Source organism: Theropithecus gelada, chromosome 18, assembly GCF_003255815.1.
Source record: "Theropithecus gelada isolate Dixy chromosome 18, Tgel_1.0, whole genome shotgun sequence".
In the NCBI taxonomy this organism is placed as follows: Eukaryota; Metazoa; Chordata; class Mammalia; order Primates; family Cercopithecidae; genus Theropithecus; species Theropithecus gelada.
Genome location: NC_037686.1, coordinates 63192596 through 63201578, shown reverse-complemented (window position 1 = coordinate 63201578; position 8983 = coordinate 63192596). Strand labels below are relative to the sequence as shown.

General features: G+C 38.5%; 1 protein-coding gene across 3 annotated transcripts in view; it reads right to left on the bottom strand.

Moving 5' to 3' along the window:
* SOCS6 (suppressor of cytokine signaling 6) overlaps positions 1-8983 on the bottom strand; it is a 39312-nt gene that overhangs the window by 14038 nt on the left and 16291 nt on the right. The window contains exon 1 of one of the 3 annotated variants that reach the window (XM_025365652.1): positions 2276-2324. The exons of the other annotated variants lie outside the window; for them this stretch is intronic. The gene's annotated coding sequence lies outside the window, so the exon portion shown is untranslated. Of the gene's footprint in view, positions 1-2275; positions 2325-8983 lie in introns of those variants that run through there. 3 annotated transcript variants of the gene reach the window in all.

Sequence of the window (8983 nt, the reverse complement as noted above, 5' to 3'; positions counted from 1 at the left end):
AAAAAAAGAAAAAAAAGGGAAAACAAAAAAAGGGGGAGATGCTATGGGAATGAAACCGGCCCCACTAACCCCCCCCGGGGGAAAAAGCGAGACACCCAACAAAAAAAAAAAAAAAAAAAAAAAAAAAAAAAGAACTTATGCAACAGTTACTAAAGGCCCCAATTAAAACCTTCATAAATTTTAAAAGTCCAAGAGATCTCCTTAATTAACCACAAGGCAATAATAAAAGTAAATAGGACAAGCAAAAAAAAAAAAAAAAAAAATTAAGTAAATTAAATTAAAATCGAACATCTTTAAATAACTCAAGTCAGAGACAAAATCTCAAAGTGAACAAAAATGGTATACGAACATAATGAAAACGCCACATATCAGCCGGGCGACGCGGTGGCTCATGCCTGTAATTCCAGCACTTTGGGAGGTTGAGGCAGGCGGATCACTTGAGGTTAGGAGTTCAAGACCAGCCTGGCCAACATGCTGAAACCCTGTCTCTACTAAAAATACAAAAATTAGCTGGGCGTGGTGGCAGGTGCCTGTAATCCAAGCTACTCAAGAGGCTGAGGCAAGAGAATAGCTTAAACCCAGGAGACAGAGGTTGCAGTGCCTGGGCAACAAGAGCGAAACTCCATCTCAAAAAAAAAAAAGCTACATATCAAAATCTATGTGATTCTGCAAGACCCTAAAACCGGGTCCACAGAAAATTCAAAGATTTAAACATTTACAAAACTACATGGTAAGGAATTAAAAGAAACAAATTACGCATTCAATTCAAGAAGTCAGTAATTATAAACCCCCAGCCAGCAAAAGAAAAATCAGAAAAAATGATAAAAGCACAAATTAATGAATTAGAAAATAAAAAGTAACAGTATTAAACATTACAAGACTTGATTCTTTGATTATACAAGAGAAAACTCAATTGGTAAACAACTAGCTGGCATAATCAAGACAGGGAAATGTGTTTATACATTAGAAACAGAGCAATAACCACACATTCGTGAGGAACCAAAATGTGTAAAACTACTTTGAAAATTCTATGAAAATGAATTTGAAACTCAGATGAAAAGGGTAATTTTATAGCAAAATATATATCATCAGACTTTGCAGTAGAAGACACAGGAATCCAAAAGAAACTAACAATTGTCAAAGAAACTGAGAAAGTGATCAAGGAGCCACCACGGCTCTTTTTCCTTCAGGAGAAGAAAGGGAAGGACAATCAAGACAGGTCCAAAATTCAAAACACCACTTCAGAGCAGAGAAAACACAAAGCTCCCAAATTTATTTTTGAGGTCAAAAGCATACTGATACCAAAATTTGACAAAGATGACAGAAAAAAAAAATCAAACTGATCTCACTTAGGAACATTGAAGTACAAACCTTAAATACCAGCAAACATTGGAAGTGGTGAGGGGAAAGCAATTCAACTAGATAAGGTATATCCAGGGATTGCTACCGTGGCTCTAATATGGAGGTTTATTAATATATATTACTTTAGATAAAAGGAGTAAAATAATATGATCATAGCTACGAGTCACAAAAAGGATCTGAAAAAATATTAAACATCAATTCTTGACACCCCAAACCCATTGCAAAACAGAAACAGATGGACATTTAATGTTATATATATATACACACATACACACACACACACACACACACAACATCAGAGCTGTAATGAAGAAATGCTGAAAGCCAGCAACGAGGACATCAATTATCAATATTATTAATTAGCATTATTTCCAACATATTAGCCAGTGAATTAGACAAGAAATAAAAATAAATATTGGAAAGGAGAAGACAAAATTATCCTTATGAAATGATTAAACACCTGAAAATTCAATAGATGCAGCTGAACAACGGGGTGTGTTCTGAGAAATACGTCGTTAGGTGATTTTGTCATTGTGCACACATAGCATGGATTTACACAAATCGTGATTGTATAGCTTACCTAGGCTTTATGGTATAGCCTATTGCTTCTAGGCCACAAACCTGTAAAGCAGGTTACTGTTCTAAATATTGTAGGCAATGTAACACAATGGTAAGTATTTGTGTAGCTAAACATATCTAAGGAAAGAAAAGGTAGAGTAAAAATACGGTATTATAATCCTATAGGACCACATTACACACTCAATTCATCATAGACTAAACTGTCATTTTGCAGGGCATGACTGTATTGGGGAAAAAAAGGAACTCAGTCAAGTGACCAATTACAAAATTCATATGTAAAAATCACTAGTAATTCTATGACTTTTTTATTTTTAGTTTTGAGATGGGGTCTCACTCTGTCGCCCAGGCTGGAGTGCAGTGGCGCCATCTCGGCCCACTGCAACCTCTGCCTCCCGGGTCCAAGCGGTTCTCCTGCCTCAGCCTCCCGAGTAGCTGGGATTACAGGTGCATGCCACCACAACCAGCTGATTTTTGTAGATTCTATAATTTTAAGAAGCAGATAAGAAAACATAATAAAACACTAGATCCTATTTATAACAGCTTCAAAAAAAGTGAATAGGAAATGTAAAACTACATGAAACACTTTAAAACTCCTTAGAGAATCATAATAGATCAAATACACACAGACACATCTTGTTCTCAGGTAAAACAATTCAATCCTGTCAAAATATTGACTCAAGATCCCAAGAAAACACCAATAATGCTTTTTCAAGAAAGTCAACAAAATGACAGTGAAGTTAACTTTGTTATGCAAACAACAAAAAGAGAAAACTTCTAAAAGACTAATTGAAGGAGGATGAGCTATATGACATATTAAAACACGTGACAACAGCTTAACACTGGAGAAGGGGAAAGACAGAATAGAAAGTCAAGAAATAGACTAAGAGACATATGGGAAGAGTATGTCAGTCATTAAGAAGACATCTTAAGACCACCAGGGAAAGGTGAACTATCAATGAATGATGATGAGCAGGTGGGAGAAACTTTTGGGACTAGTGGGTCTAGCAGGGCTCTTACTTAATTTCCTATCTCAAAATGAATTCCAGAAAGATCGAATATGTAAATATTTATATTTTTAAAATATAAAAGTTGGAGAAAAATATTTTTTAAAAGCCTTGCACTGCAGAAGGCCTTCTAATACATAACATAAAACCTTGAATCCATAAAAGATGAATAAAGCTGACAGTGCAAAATGTATAAATTTCTTGATAACCAAAAAATAACATAAAGAAAGCAAAAAACAGAGAAAAACTGCAAACATATATGACAAAGGATTAATTTTATAACATAAACTGTGCTGTTAGAAATCAGTAAGAGAAAGTCTAACAATTCTAAAAGCAAGCAGGCAAAGCACAGAAACAAACCACACAAAAAGAATGATGGAAAGGAAGAAGAAAGGCAAGAATAAGAAAGAAATCATGAAAGTAAGAGGGAGAACACAAATTCAAGTGGCCAATCAATACCCTAAAATATTCTCAATTCATTCATCACTAAAAAATCCATGGGCCGGGCACAGTGGTTCACGCCTGTAATCCCAGCACTTTGGGAGGCCAAGGCAGGCGGATCACGAGGTCAAGAGTTTGAGACCAGTCTGGCCAACATGGTGAAAGCCTGTCTCTACTAAGAATACAAAAATTAGCCAGGCATGGTGGTGCGTGGCACTTGCCTGTAATCCCAGCTACTCAGGAGGCTGAGGTAGGAGAATTGCTTGAACCCAGGAGGCAGAGGTTGCAGTGAGCCAAGATCATGCCACTGCCCTCCAGCCTGGGCAACAGAGTGAGACCCTGTCTCAAAAAAAAAAAAAAAAAATCATTTATAAAAACTATACTTTAAAAAAAGGAATGAGGAGGCCAATAAATCTCCTTCCTAGCCGGGCGCGGTGGCTCAAGCCTGTAATCCCAGCACTTTGGGAGGCCGAGACGGGCGGATCATGAGGTCAGGAGATCGAGACCATCCTGGCTAACACGGTGAAACCCCGTCTCTACTAAAAAATACAAAAAACCAGCCGGGCGAGGTGGCGGACGCCTGTAGTCCCAGCTACTCGGGAGGCTGAGGCAAGAGAATGGTGTAAACCCGGGAGGCGGAGCTTGCAGTGAGCTGAGATCTGGCCACTGCACTCCAGCCTGGGCAAGAGTGAGACTCTGCCTCAAAAAAAAAAGAAAAAAGAAAAAAAAAAAATCTCCTTCCCTAAAAGTAAGTATGAAGCTGGACTAAACTGTCAATAGCAACCATTTCAGTACTTTGAATTCATCACATTTGGTGATGACTGGAAATGATAGGTGTGTAGGTTCATTTAAAATACTATAACTATATTCTTTTCATTTCTTCTCTTCTTCAAAGGGCATGAGATTGTATAGGTTAATAACTATTAACAGTACTGTTGAGGTTATAACATACAACATATAGCAATTTATGTAAATAATAGCACAGGCTGGGCGTGGTGGCTCACGCCTGTAATCCCAACATTCTGGGAGGGTGAGGCAGGCAGATCACTTGAGGTCAGGAGTTCGAGACCAGCCTGGCCAACATGGTGAAATCCTGTCTCTACTAAAAATACAAAACAATTAGCCTGACGTGGTAGTGCATGCCTGTAATCCCAGCTACTTGGGAGGCTGAGGTAGGAGAATTGCTTGAACCTGGGAGGTGGGAGTTGCGTTGAGCTGAGATCACGCCACTGCACTCCAGCCTCGGCAACAGAGCGAGACTCTGTCTCAAAAATAAAAATAATGGCATAAAGTCAGGGGAGGAAAAGGAGACATGAAGCCAAGTGTCTGTATTTTATCAGTATTAAGGAAGCATTATTTTGAAGTACCTTGTGGTAAGTAAAGATACATGGAGTGATTTGTGGAGAAACCATGAATAAAATTACTTAGACATATGATTTAAAAAATAAAATGTCAACAAAGGAATTAAATTGGCACACCAAAAAATATGCACTTAACACAAAATAATGCAGTAACAGAGGAAAAAATAAACAAAAACAAAATTTAAAAAGAATAGCAAAATGACAAACATAAATCTAATGGAATCAATAATCACATTAAGTGTGAATGGACTAATAAACCCTTACTCCAGGAGTCAGCAAACTTTAGTTCACAGGCAAAATTCAGCGCATCATCCTTTTTGTGTATTTCAAAGCTAAAAAATGTGGGGTTTTTTTATTATTTAATGATAAAAAAAAAAGTGACACACAAAAATTACATGAAATTTGAATTTCAATGTTCATAAATAAAAGCTTGGAATAAAGCCACTCCTACTTTGTTACATATCTTTTCTGGCTGCTTTCTCACTGCAGTCATAAAGCTGCATTGTTAAGGGGTCATAAAGCATGCAAAGCCTAATATTTACAATCTGACCCTTACAGAAAAGTTTGCTGATGTCACTCTACTTGAAAAGTAGAAATTGTCAGACTAAATCTTTTTTAAAAAAGAAACAACTATGTGCTGGCTACAACAGGCTCCCCTAACACAGAAAGACGCAAACCACTTAAAAAGGACAGGAAAAAGTTTCCATGTAAATAATAATCATGAGAGCTAGAATAGCTACATTAATATCAGACAAAATAGACTTTAAGTATTACTAGGGGCAAAAAGGGACATTTCAAAATGATAAAGGGGTCAATACATAATGAAGACACAGCAACTGTAAACACATATGCACTTAATAAAACCCCAAAATACATCAAGCAAAGCCTGAGAGAATTGAAAGCAGACACGGACAATTCAACAATAATACCTGAAGATTTCAAAAAGCCAATTTCATAAATGATGGAACAAATAAACATGAAATAGCAACGTATATAATACTTCAACATTATCAACTAACTTGACCTAACTAATATTTTTTCAAGGCTTCATTTTTCAGGATAGACCAAAATAAGCCCCAATAGCCAGGTGTGGTGGCTCACACCTGTAATCCCAGAAGTTTGGGAGGCAAAGGTGGGAGGATCACATGAGCCCAGGAATTCAAGACCAGCCTGGGCAGCACAGTGAGACCTAGTTGCTGCAAAAAATTTCAAAACACATTAGCCAGGTATGGTGGCACACGCCTGTAGCCCCAGCTACATGGGAAGCTGGCGCAGGAGGATCACTGGAGCCCAGGAGTGTTGGGGCTGCGCCTTGTCCAGGATTAGGCCACTGCACTCCAGTCCGGGGGACAGAGCAAGACTGTCTCAAAAAGCCTCAATAAATGTGAAAAGACTGACACTATAATTACACCAGGTATGTTCTCTGACCACAATGGAAGCAAATTAATTATATATCTACAACAGAAATAAATCTGGAGAAACACCAAGTATTTCTAAATGAAACAAAACACTTCTAAACAACCAGTGGGCCAAAGACTAAAAATCAGAAGAGAAAGTTAAAAAATATTTTGAACAGGATGAAAACAAAACATACACAAATTTATGGGATGTGGCTAAAGCAGTGCTTAGAAAAAAATGTACAGCATTCAATGCCTATATCAGAAAAGGTCTCGAATCAATAACCTAAGCTTTCACCCTTAAGAAATTAGAAAAGAACTAAACCCAACAAAAGCAGAATAAAATAGTAAACATTAGAGTAGAAATAAAATAGAAAACAGAAAAACAAGAAGGAATAAACAAAACCAAAAGTGGGTCATTTGAAAAGATACAAAACACACAAAGCTTTAGGCTAGACTGACAAAGAAATTAAGAGAGAAGACATAAATTAGCTAAATCAGAAATGAAAGAGAGGCTATCACTATCAAACCTACGGAAATTTAGAGGATTATATGGGAATACTATAAACCACCTTTTACCAACAAATTAGAAAACTTAAGAGAAAATGGACAAAATCCTAGAAAGACACAAATTACCAAATCTGACTCAAAAAGAAACAGAGAATCTAAATAGACTCATAATGAGTAAAGAATGAATTGATAATTAAAAACCTTCCTATAAAGAAAGGTCAGGCTCGGGTGGCTTCACTGGTAAATTCCACTGAAGAGTAAAACAATTAATACAAATCTTCACAAACTCTTTCTGCTAATAGAGAAGAAAAGAACACTTCACAAGCCATTCTGTGAGGCCAGTATTACCCTGATACCAAAGCCAAAGACATCACAAGAAAACTAAAAATCAATATCATGAACACTGATACAAAAATTCTTTATTATTTTTAGAGACAGGGTCTCACTCTGTTGCCCAGGCTGGAGTGCAGTGGTGCAATCATGGCTCGCTGCAGCCTCCATTTCCAGGCTCAACTGACCCTCCCATCTTGGCCTCCCAAATAGCTGGGACCATAGGCATGCACCAGCACGACTGGCTAATTTTTTTATTTTTTGTAAAGACAGGGTCTCCCTATGTTGCCCAAGCTGGTCTAGAATTCCTGGCCTCAAACAATCCTCCTGCCTAGACCTCCCAAAGTGTTGGGATTACAGGCGTGAGCCACCATGCTTGGCCAAAACTTACCAGCAAACTGAATTCAGCAACATATAAAAAGCATTATATACTTTGACCAAATGAGATTTATCTAGGTGGGCTTAACATCAATAACCAATTAATGCACTATAGCATACTAACAAAGAAAGAAAAAAACACACATGATCATCTTAATAGTTGCAGAAAGGTGGCCGGGCGCGGTGGCTCACGAGGTCAGGAGATCAAGACCATCCTGGCTAACATGGTGAAACCCCATCTCTACTAAAAATACAAAAAAAATCAGCTGGGCGTGGTGGTGGGCACCTGTAGTCCCAGCTACTCGGGAGGCTGAAGCAGGAGAATGGCATGAACCCGGAAGGCAGAGCTTGCAGTGAGCCGAGATAGTGCCACTGCACTGCAGCCTGGGTGACAGTGCAAGACTCCATCTCAAAAAAAAAAAAAAATAGCTGCAGGAAGGCACTGACAACACCTATTGAAGATAAAAACTTTTTATAAGCTAAGAATAGAAGGAAATTTGCGCAAACTAATTAAGGGCAACTATGAAAAACCTACACCTAACATCACACTTAATGGTGAAGGGCTGAATGCTTTGCCACTAAGACTGGGAGAAAGACAAGGACATTTACGCTCACCCCCTCTACTCAATACTGTACTGAAGGTTTGAGCCAGTGGAACAAGAAAAAAAATGCATACAAATTGGAAAGGAAGAAATAAAACCACCTTTATTCATAGTTGATACAATCTTAGTTTTGCCTTTTTTTTTTGAGATGGCGTCTCGCTCTGTCAACAGGCTGGAGTGCAATGGTGTGATCTCGGCTCACTGCAATCTCTGCCTCCCGGGTTCAAGTGATTCTCCTGCCTCAGCCTCCCCAGTAGCTGGGATTACAAGCGCGCGCGCCACCACACCCAGCTAATCTTTTGCATTTTTAGTAGAGACAGGGTTTCATCATGTTGGCCAGGATGGTCTCAATCTCCTGACCTCGTGATCCGTCCACCTCAGCTGCTTTTTTGTGACAGGATCTCAGTCTGTCATCAGGCTGGAGTGCAGTGGCATGATCGCAGCTAACTGCAGCCTCGACCTCCTGAGCTCAACCAATCCTCTTGCCTCAGCCTTCCAAGGAGCTTGGACTACAGATGCATACCACCGCAGTTAACTAACTTTTAATAGAGACAGGGTCTCCCTATGTTTCCCAGGCTGGTCTTGAACTCCTAGGCTCAAGCAATCCTCCAGCCTTGGCCTCCCCAAGTGCTGAGATTATAGACATAAGCCCCCACCTGGCTAGCTGACAAAATCTTATACGTAGAAAAACCCAAGGAAATCTCACACACACGCACACACACACACACACACCCTACAAGCCTACAACAATAAAACTACTGGCACACCAAAAGTCAATTAAGAAAACAATTCTGTTCACAAAATATAAAATTGCTGAGGAATAAATTTAACATGTAGTACAACATTCATACAGTCAAAACTACAAAACACTGCTAAGAGAATGTAGAGATTCTAAGTAATTAGAGATTTCATGTTTTTGAACTGGAAGATTCAATATTATTAATACGGCAATTCTTCTAAAATTGATCTACAGATTCAAACAATCCCTATCAAAAGCTTAGTAAGCTCTTTTTTATATT